The following is an 11,153-nucleotide window of genomic DNA, read 5'->3' on the forward strand; positions in this document are numbered from 1 at the left end:
CTCATAGGGCCCGGTCCACCCGTCCTTCAAGGCCCAGGGTTCCACTGGCTCTATACCCCACACTTTCTGACTATGCTGAAACTCAATCAGTGTAGCCCTCTGGTCATGCTAGAGTTTCGTGACTTCCTGGCTAGCTTCCAGGTTTTCAGTGGCTTTTTTCCAAAAGCGCTTCATCTGATTTTTTAGAGCCAACTTGTAACTGACTACATCCTGGGAAGGTTTCTTGGGAGTTTGCTCTCACCCCTCCTTCACGAGGCTGAGAGGCACTCTGACAGGTTGGCCATACAGAAGTTCAAAGGGGCTGAACCCTACACCCTTCAGTGGTACCTCCCTCTAAGCAAACAATAGGCATGGCAACAGGAAGTCTCACTTCTGCCTCAAGAGCACTGACAAGCCCTCGATCATGCCTTTGAGGGTCTTATTGAACTTCTCAACAACCCCATTGGTCTGGAGATGATAGTGTGGAGAACTTGTAGATTACACCACAGTTGTCCTACACTGACTTCATGTATGCTGACTTGAAGTCGGTACCTCGATCTGACACTACCTTTTTGGGAAAGCCTGCCTGGGTAAAGATCCCCATGAGGACCCTGGCCACTGCAGGTGCAGTCACTGTTTTCAGAGGTATGGCTTCAGGGTATCAAATGGCATGGTCCACTAAGTCCAGGATGAACCTGTTGCCTGGGGTAGTCTTAGGGTTCAAGGGCCAAACAATGTCAATGTCCACCCTCTCAAAGAGGGTGTCTTTGATGGGAAGGGAGCCTTTTGCTTTCCCCCTGACTTACCACTGGCATGGCAGGAAGGAGAATGCCTCAGAATGCACCTGAGGCCAGTCTCATTCGGGGCCAATAGAAGTGGGTGACAAGCTGTGTAAAGGTCTTTCCTTATCCCAGATGTCCTGTCAGGGGTACATCATATGCCACTTCCAGTAGGACGGCCCTGAAGCATTGGGGTAATCACCAACACACCAGTTGCCCCAGGCTCAGGAACCTTAGGTTCATTATACAGGAGACCATACTCTCAGTAAATCAGATGATCATCAGAGGTGTCGCCAGCTGCCTTGGGCTAGGCATGTCGCAGTAGGTCTTCAAGTGTTGTGTAGTCTTTCTGGGCTTTACAGAACTCCATCCGGATGTCCCCAGTTCAGCTTGCCAACTGGCCAGCTCAGGTGGGTCCTGCAGGGCAGCAATATCCTCTAGGCGTCACTCTCCGGCTCAGTCTACTCCCGGACCGTGATAGTCTTGGGTGCGTGTTTCCCATGCTTACTGCCCTTCCTCGTTTTGGTAGGTACCTGGGCCATTTTTACAGGCTGGTCCTCTTGACTTCCCTCACAGGCTTCCATGGATCGTATGGTCAGGCACACCCACTCAGGCAACCCTAACATCTCCAGGTGGGACCAGATCTCCACTTCCTTCCAGGTGGTGGGCTCCATGTCTTTACCAGGCAGGCAATCCTCAGGCATTCCTGGACTCACAGTTTCTCGTAAGGAATCTGAGACCTCCTCATTCAAAGGAAGCCAGAGCCACGGGATAGTGACTCTTGTGGTTGCCCGCTACTTTCAACGTGGTGGTCACCCTTTATATGCTCGCACCTGTAGCAGTCAAAGCATTTAGTGGAAAACCGTCCTGAGGATTTCTTCTCAATATAACCACCTTTCTTCTGGTCAGGTTGGGACCGGGAATCTTTCCTCTGAGGACTGTTTTGGGGACCTTTTGAGAATTCTTTGTTTTATTTTTGTCTCCCCTTCTTTCTTCTGGTGTGGACTCTGTCCACCGTTTTGGAGATTACCCCAGGTACTTTCTTGGACACTCTGTGCTGGACCCGGAGGTCCTCCTCCTTTACAAGTTCTCGGTGTGAATAGAGCTTGCTATCAATCAGTTGTTGGCCCAACTCTGTAACAGAAGAATTGAGTATGTGTTTCTTCAAGATCAGTTTAAACCACCCATCAGCAAACATTGCTGCTCTTCACCCAACCATCCAGTGCCTTGCTGGAGTATTCACCCAATACTGTTTAGGCAGTTTGTGACTGTCCCCGAACCTGAGCATGTACTTCTTTGGGGTAAGACCAAACTTGGTGACAAGGAGGGTGGCTTTCATAGGGGCATCGTCCATCTGGTTTGCTACCTCTGGGGTCAGTGGGGTATTCCTCCCAACTGGGGGCATGCGCTTCCATAAGCTAACCCCCCAATTCTTCTCAGGGACTCTATGCACTTGCATGGGTTCCTCATAGGCTGCCAATCACTTATCAATATCCTCCCCCACATTATTAGGCACCAGATCTTTAGGGATCTGGACCTTTTCTTTCTCCACTGAACACTACTTTCCATTATCGATAGCTAACCTATACCCTGACAACCACAACACACTATGGCCCTCAATATGAATGACCCATTAATGCAGAAGGAGCCAGTAATGAGAAGTATCAGAATCACAAGTTCGGTGCAAACACACCTTGTCTGGAGGGTTTATATCAAGACACCTCACCTGCATGAAGTGGGCTAAATGTCTGGGTAAAATACCAGGGAAAAATTGAGAATTATCACAGGAATCAGAGTATTCATAATGTCCTCAATAATTCCCAATTTTCTGAGGAACCCTCAGGGTTTAACTCATAATCCTATGGTATTTCCTTTCCATAACTACCTATGCCTGTGGTATCTATATTTCTGTGGAGGTGGAGGATATCAGACCATTTTTTAGAGAAGGTGGGAAATGCCTCATAAATGTTATGTTATGTTAGTCATTTTTATAAGGCGCGCAGCTGCCCCAGCCAAGGGGCGTCCCGGCGCCTGATCAGGTACCACAACACAACAAATCGATGCTGGGAAGGAGAGGAAGGAATCAGTCAGCAGTTGGGAACAAAAAAGTTTTTATGGCGCGCCTAAAAGAAGTAAGGCTGTTCAGGGCTCGAATATGGACAGGGAGAGAATTCCATAATCCTGCCGCTAATACTCGAAAGGAGCGACCTCCCATCCTACTCAGTCTAAACCGTGTATTGGCCGCCAGATGGAGAAATTCCGATCTAAGAGACCGCGTAGTAACATAGGAGGAAACAAGCTTAGCGAGGGCTGGAGGAGAGGAAAGCTTCAAGATTTTAAATGTCAGGCAGAGAGCCTTAAATTTAATTCTCTGTCTGACCGGCAGCCAGTGGAGAGAGGTCAAAACTGCAGAGACAGAGCACTGTTTAGGAAGGCCAACGATGGCTCGCGCCGCGGCATTCTGCACCCTTTGCAATCTAGTAGCCTCCGCCTGATTCACTCCGAGCAGCAGCGCACTCCCATAGTCCAGCCGAGAAAGAATGGAGGCTTGGACCACCAGTTGCCGAGTAGGGGGGTCGAAGCATTTGAGGACCGGTCTCAGCCCTCGCAGAATACCATAACAGGTAGCTGCAACTTTATTCGTGTGGCTGGTGAAGGAGAGTGTAGGATCCAGCCAGACCCCCAAGTTCTTAACTTCGGCAGCTGGGATGGGAGTCACCCCCAATTCTGGAGGCCACCACTGGTCTCCCCAGAGCTCCGCCTGCTTTCCTAAGATCAGGACCTCGGTTTTTTTGGCATTTAACTGCAGACAGTTAGTTCGCATCCAATTTGCCACGGCTATGAGTCCTGCACGGAATCTGGGAGCGTTCACCTCGGGATCACCGCTGAGTGTCACCGCCAGCTGCGTGTCATCGGCATACGATGTCATGGTTAAGCCACATTGTCTGACGAGTGCAGCCAGCGGTTTCCCATATAGGTTGAACAGAGTGGGGCTCAACGCAGAGCCCTGCGGAACCCCCAGCCCCAGTGGATGGAAAGAGGACTGACAAGGTGGAATAGCCACTTTAAAAAACCGGTCCGAGAGGAAAGAGCGAAACCATTGGAGAGCAATCCCCTCAATTCCCACTCCCTCCAAGCGCCGGATCAGAATGTCGTGAGACACCGTGTCAAACGCGGTGCTCAGATCTAACAGGAGGAGCGCCGCTGTCTGCCCAGCATCCAGCACCGTTCGCAAGTGCTCGGTCATAAAGAGCAGTGCAGTTTCGGTGCTGTGTTGTGCACGAAAACCATTCTGGCTCTGGTCTAGAATGTTATTTCGAGAAAGGTGGGGGGACAAGATGGAGTTCACATGTGCCTCAGTAACCTTGGCGGTCCAGGGCAGGAGGGAGATGGGACGGTAGTTTTCTGGTAATAGGGGGTCAAGGTTAGGCTTCTTTAAAATTGGGCAGACCACTGCCTGCTTCCAGGAAGAAGGGACCACGCCCGATGTGAGCGATAGATTGATCAGATCCAGTATAGGCTCACGACATAAGGGAGGAAGAAGTCTAAATACCTCTGGCTTCAGCGGATCTAATGGAGAACCGGATTTAATTTTGAGGCTCAGAGTATCGAAGACCTCGTCAGACATTACTGGCAGGGAGGACAGGGTTTCATGAACCGTAGCCATCACACCAGTTTGCTCAGCACCAGGCACGGCACTGACAGATGACGTAAATCCTCGGTAAATCGCCTGCACTTTCTCCACGAAAAAGGATGCCAGACTTTCACAGTGAGAGTCCGTGCAGATTTCCACCGAGGTGGCCCGTTTCCCCATAAGGTCTTTAAGAACCTTAAAGATTAATTTAGACGGGTTGGGGCTATTCTGAAACTCGAAAGCATAGTGTGCGGCCCGGGTTTGACAGATTGCCCTGTGATAGATCTTAAGCTGGGCAAAATACAAAGATTTCAAGGTGGGATCAAAGGATTTCCTCCACGCCCTCTCAGCTTGCCGGCACGTTCTCTTAAGCTCGGCAAGAGTGTCATTATACCATGGGCTGGGAACTTTAGCATGGCATTTCGACCAGCGCATCGGTATAAGAGAGTCAAGGGCGGCTAGGACCCAGTTACGAAACTGCTCGTATCCTTGTTCCACATTCAGCAGATTGCCCAGGGGCTGCGCCTCCAAGATCTTATAAAACTCCTCCAGTTTGAGCTTATGCCAATTTCTTTTAAGGATCAGTCTATCCACAGGTTTAAATTGTGGGTCATCTATAGGACATGAAACTTTAACCAGCAGATGGTCAGTCCAGCCTACCACCATCGGGTCAGAGACCCTAGCCCGCTCCAGTGTGGTAAAGAAGGGGTCAAGGATATGACCTCCTATGTGGGTAGGGGAGGTAACTAGTTGGATCATTTGCATGGCTTCAAGGTCCGCTAGCAAGGTATTAATAGGTGCTGATGACCCCTGATCAAAATGGATATTGAGGTCGCCTACGATGTTAAAATTGGCACATCTCGGAGCTAAAGAGCTAACCACGTCAGCAAGAGCGGCCTTGAAGACAGTGTCGTTCCCTGGCGGGCGGTAGATAAGCATACCGCTAAGTGTAAACTGATGACTGAAGGCTACCTTAAAAGAAGTGCTCTCACACGCTGGTAAGTCAAGAGCTTTCCATTCAGCCGGGAAGTAAGATTTTATCACCAAAGCTATGCCACCCCCTCTAGAAGTGCGGTTAAGAGTGAACACTGTGTAGTTGGAAGGGAATGCCAGATTGATTATTGCAGTGTCCGCATCCTGAAGCCAAGTCTCAGTGAGGAAGATGAGGTCAGGAGAGTCCTTTCCGATCATGTCACGTAAGGACTGATGGTGCTTGACCAACGATCTCACGTTCAGACTCCAGATGCTAAGCACACGCTCAGAGATATTAGTACGTGTATTTGGGGCATTCCTTTCCACAGAGCGCACCCCAGACGGGGTATCGAGTGACAAACTGCCACAGGCACAGTCATAAGGACCCGACAACGGGAACACAGGATCATGAACACACACCGTGAGCCTCTCTCTAGTAGAATGCAGAGCGGCGCGATTGTACCTGAGCGTCAAGGTATTCTGCATGATGGTAAGATGACTAAATGCCAGAGTCCAGGCCCCGCTCACGCTTCCTCGACGTGGACGAGCGCAGACGGGCAGGACTCTGGCACGACTCCGGCTAAGCGACGGCGTCCCGCTGCGCGGGAGAGGACGACTTTAAGTAGGCGTCGCAATGAAGAGCTCGAGCGTCGGGACGCCCCAAGATGGCGCCCGCCTAAATTTCCACTAACCCAAGCCAAGATGGCGCCCACAAGAGTCCAACCCCGGGACCTGGACCCGCCAAATGGCGGTGCACTTTCCAAAAATTAAATGCAGGTAAGGGGACGAGTACCCAGGCAGAATAGTAGTAAAAGCAAGGGAGAATCCAAGCAAAATAACGAAAATACAAAACTGGTAGTTTTAAAACCACAGCGCAATGGCAGCGCGACCTGCGCTAATGCAGCACCTAATCTGAGTAAAAGACAAGCGAGTCCGCCTTAAGTAGGCGTCGCAATGAAGAGCTCGAGCGTCGGGACGCTCCAAGATGGCGCCCGCCTAAATTTCCACTAACCCAAGTCAAGATGGCGCCCACAAGAGTCCAACCCCGGGACCCGGACCCGCCAAACAGCGGTGCACTTTCCAAAAATTAAATGCAGGTAAGGGGACGAGTACCCAGGCAGAATAGTAGTAAAAGCAAGGGAGAATCCAAGCAAAATAACGAAAATACAAAACTGGTAGTTTTAAAACCAAAGCGCAAATGCAGCGCGACCTGCGCTAATGCAGCACCTAATCTGAGTGAAAGACAAGCGAGTCCACCTTAAGTAGGCGTCGCAATGAAGAGCTCGAGCGTCGGGACGCTCCAAGATGGCGCCCGCCTAAATTTCCACTAACCCAAGCCAAGATGGCGCCCACAAGAGTCCAACCCCGGGACCCGGACCCGCCAAACGGCGGTGCACTTTCCAAAAATTAAATGCAGGTAAGGGGACGAGTACCCAGGCAGAATAGTAGTAAAAGCAAGGGAGAATCCAAGCAAAATAACGAAAATACAAAACTGGTAGTTTTAAAACCACAGCGCAATGGCAGCGCGACCTGCGCTAATGCAGCACCTAATAAAGGCAAATGTTTGCTATGAAGACACATCTGGGAGATAAAGGTTCACTAAAGACAAGGTTTCTCAAATTCGCCTTCATTCCTCCTTGCATCCATATCTCAACCCTAAAGCATCAATAATGTTTCAGGAGCCTAGCTCTTTTAGTAGATTACAAGCTGGTACTTTAATTAATTCAAGGGTTAGTATACATTGACTGCCATCAAGCTTGGTTTGGGGCATTGTGAATTCGAGCTGGCTCCAAAAGACATCAATGTGCTGTTTGTTTATCCTTTTCCCACCTTCAGGCCATAAAGAGAAAAGTGCAATCAAGGTTGGTATGAACAATTAATGTACCTTAAGGGCAACTCATGCGAGTCAGTGTTCCAGAAACAAGTTTACAGCACACAGGGCACCATTTCATGTGTCGTCATCTGACGCAGCTGCATTAGCAAATGGGCTCTCACCTAGACACTCACAGGATCTCAGGGAGAGCTGAGACATTGGATGAAGGATTCAAGATGCCCACAGGGAAGAGGTGTGGCGCCGCGGCCAGGGCGACTGCCTCCGGAATCTGGGGATCACGGTGTAATGATGCTATGGGCAGTGTATGCTTGCTGCTCTTCCCCAAATGACTTGCAGGAGGCTGTATAAGGGATATAGATGCCTTTATTCATAAGTATAAACTATTATCCGAGAGAGCGCCGGGCAACACGCTCCGATCGCCTTCTCTCGCGCCGCGCTACTCGCGCATGCGTAGTAGCGTCCAATATGGCCGCTACACGCATTGCCGTCCTGACGTAGTGCGCGTCAACTAGACCGCAACACTACATATCTCCCCCTTTTTATACCACCCAACACAATATACCCCGACCAGGTGGTCAGTCCATTTCATAGTCTCTAAACTTGGATGGTCTCACCACAGCTCTCCCCGCCCGGGTGTGTCTTACCGGTGTGGAATGTCCTGCTCGGCCTCCTTCTGCGACCGGGCCTCCGTTCGTTCCTTCCAGAGTGCCCTGGCCCTCTCTCTCTCCTTTCTCACCGTCTTCCCTGGTCCTTTCCACCGGGGGCCATCCGTCCGGTGTGTCTCTCTCTCCCTCCTGTTCTTCACTCATGTTCTCTCCGCACTCTCTTTTGGACGTACCTGCGTCCCTTGTCGGCCCTTCCGTCGGGGTTTCCCCTTCCGTGTCCTCCCGGGGCCATTGTATGATTTTGTTGCACTTGGCCATGAGACCACACGTTTCCGTCGCTGAGCAACGCTGCCCGGTCGTACACTTCTTCTACTCTTAGGGGTGGGGAGTACTTGCTTTCTCCCTTCCGCTTCAGGACTGCCAGCTTCCCTCTGACCCACTCCCCTTTTTCCAACGCCGTCTCCTTCACCCTCTTGTTGCGGTTGTAGTGTTCCGTATAAATGCGTTGTGCCTTCTCCAGGTTGTGTTGCACCACCGCTGGAGACCATTTGCTGGTGATGGTCTTCTCCTGCCAAGCAACATTGTCTCTGGTGAAGGGTTGCCTTCCTCGTAGGATCTGGAAAGGACTGTATCCCGTACCGGTGGGGGTGATACGGTATGCCCATATCGTGCTTTGCACTTCTTTCTCCCAGTCTTTGCCCCTCGTGATGGCCGCTTGTATGGAGCCCATAAGCACCCTGTTGAACCTTTCTACTTGTCCGTTGCTGGCCGGATGATATATCGATGTGTGCCGAAGTAGAATGCCATTCCTGTTTGCAAACTTGACCCATTTGTCCGAGGTGAATTGGGGGCCATTGTCACTGATTATGGTCCTGGGTATGCCTTCCCTGAGGAACACTGCCTTGAGGAAGCGCAGTATTTCGTCCGTGTCCATGATCTCGTTGATGTGTACTTCTGGCCACTTCGAGTACTTGTCTACTAACGCACAGAGGTATTTGGGGATCCCCTGATCGTCCAGTATAGGCCCTAAGATGTCCACTGCGACCTCTTCCCATGGGTTACTGGGATTCGTGAACTTCCCTAAGGGTGGTCTCATAGGCTTCAGTATCTTGTCCGCTCCTTGGCACTGCACGCAGTCTCTTACGTGCCTCTCTACTTGCATGTCCATTCCTGGCCACCAGTACGTTTGTTTAGTCCTGGCCTTGGTCTTCACGATTCCCAGGTGTCCTTCATGTAGTATGGATAGCAGATCCGGTACTATGTTCTCCGGTGGTACCACTCTGTTGCCTCTGTAGACGAACACCCCGTCGTTCCCCACCGACAGCTCTTCTCTGACCTCGTAGAACTGCCGGACTTTGGGTCTTTGTCGTCTCCGTTCCGGCCACCCTCGTACAATGTACATCTTGATGTCGTCCATATCTTCATCCGCCGCATACGCGTCTTTCCACTCCTGCCTGCTGATGGCTTTTTCCGGGTCGTCTGTCAGGGCTACCATCTCGTCTTCGTCTTCCGTGCCATTGGTGGCACTGTCCATCGCTGACGCCCTGCTGAGGTAGTCTGCTATCTTGTTTCTCGAGCCCGGTATGTACTCCACGTCGTACCGATACTCCAGGAGTTTCAGCGTCATTTTCGCAATCCGGGGAGTGGCACTGGCATGACCATCAGATGTCAAAACCTTCACTAGGGGCTTGTGATCCGTCTTCACCTGAAACCTGGTGCCCCACAGGAACTGACGGTACTTTGCCATGGCCCATACCACAGCCAGCATCTCCTTCTCGATCACACTGAACTTTTGTTCCGACGACGTCAACGTCCTGGACGCGAAGCTGATCGTCTCTGTCCCTCCTTCTGGTCGTTCTTGCATGAGCACCGCTCCTAACCCTTTGTCACTAGCGTCCGTCATCAATATGGACCGCCCCTGAGGATCGTACCCATGCAGCGGGATCGCTTGGCTAATTTCCCGTTTCACCGTGTCGAACTCATCCTGCGTCTCTTCAGTCCATACAAACGCCGTCTTGTCCCTCGTGAGTTGCCTCATGTGGTGAGTTTTCGTGGCGAAGTGGTGGACGAACTTGCTATAGTATTCCGCCATTCCTAAAAATGACCGTACTTCTTCCTTGGAGGTGGGCGGAGGTGCGTCGCAGATGGCCTTCATGTTCCCTTTCTTTGGTGTTATCCCCTGCGCTCCTATCTCATGCCCCAGGTATGTGACTGATGTCATCCCGAAGTGACATTTCTCCCACTCTGCCGTCAGGCCGTTTTCCTCCAGGATCTTCAATACCGCTTCCAGCTTCTTGTCATGGTCTTCCAGCTCAGTCCCCATCACTAGGATATCATCCTGGAAGTATTGCAATCCCTCGATGTCCTTGAATAGGCGGGCCATCAGCTTCTGGAACACCGCTGCTGCCGAGGCTAGACCGAAGGGCATGCGGCAGAACTGGTAGCAGCCAAACGGCGTGATGAATGATGTCAGTTTCTTGCTCGTAGGATGCAGCACTACCTGGTGGTATGCCGATTGCAGGTCGATGGTGGAGAACCATTTCACGCCTTTCGTGCGGGCCAACATTTCCTCTATGCGTGGTAAGGGGAATATTTCCACCACGATGCACTTGTTTAACTCTCTGAGGTCCACACATAGACGCACCTTGCCTGACGGTTTCATGGCCACTACCAGAGGCGCCAACCACTCCGCGCTGTCGGTGGGTTAGATGATTCCCCCGTCTTCCAGTCGGTGGAGTTCCTGTTGTACCGCCTCTCTCACCGCAATCGGTACGTTCCTTACTTTGTGCACTACCGGACGGGCGTTTTCTTTAAGGACGATCTTGTGGGAGAACTTCTCGAGTTTCCCGATTTTCCCGCCAAAAACCTTCGGGTGTCCACTCCGCCATTTCCCCGCCGTCGACTCTTCTCCGTCCAGGGTCACCATCACCTGGGTGTCCCCTCCTGGATTCAGCTGTATGCCCAACTCTCCTTGGTCCATCCAGCCCAGGACTGACGGTCCCTTCTCCGCGACGTACAGTTTGCAGTGGGCGCTTCGCTCTTTGAACTGGAACAGTAGCTTCTTGAACCCTACCATCGGGATGGGTTCCCCTGTGTAGGTGACCGGTCGAATGTCGGGGGTTCTAGCTGTGTGCCCCATGTGGGTCTGAATCTCTCGTTCCACACCGATCTTTGGACGATCGTGTAGGGAGACCCAGAATCCGCCACGATGGTGATGCCTACTCCTCCAATGATCATGTCACACTGGGGCTTGCGCGATCTCCTCCCATCGATGCCCAGCACCTGGTCCTCCACACACAGGACTTCATCGTCTTCCTCCAGACCCTCTGCTTCTTCTCCTGCGTCTTGCG

The sequence above is a fragment of the Triturus cristatus genome, chromosome 10 (assembly GCF_964204655.1).
Source record: "Triturus cristatus chromosome 10, aTriCri1.1, whole genome shotgun sequence".
Lineage (NCBI taxonomy): Eukaryota > Metazoa > Chordata > Amphibia > Caudata > Salamandridae > Triturus > Triturus cristatus.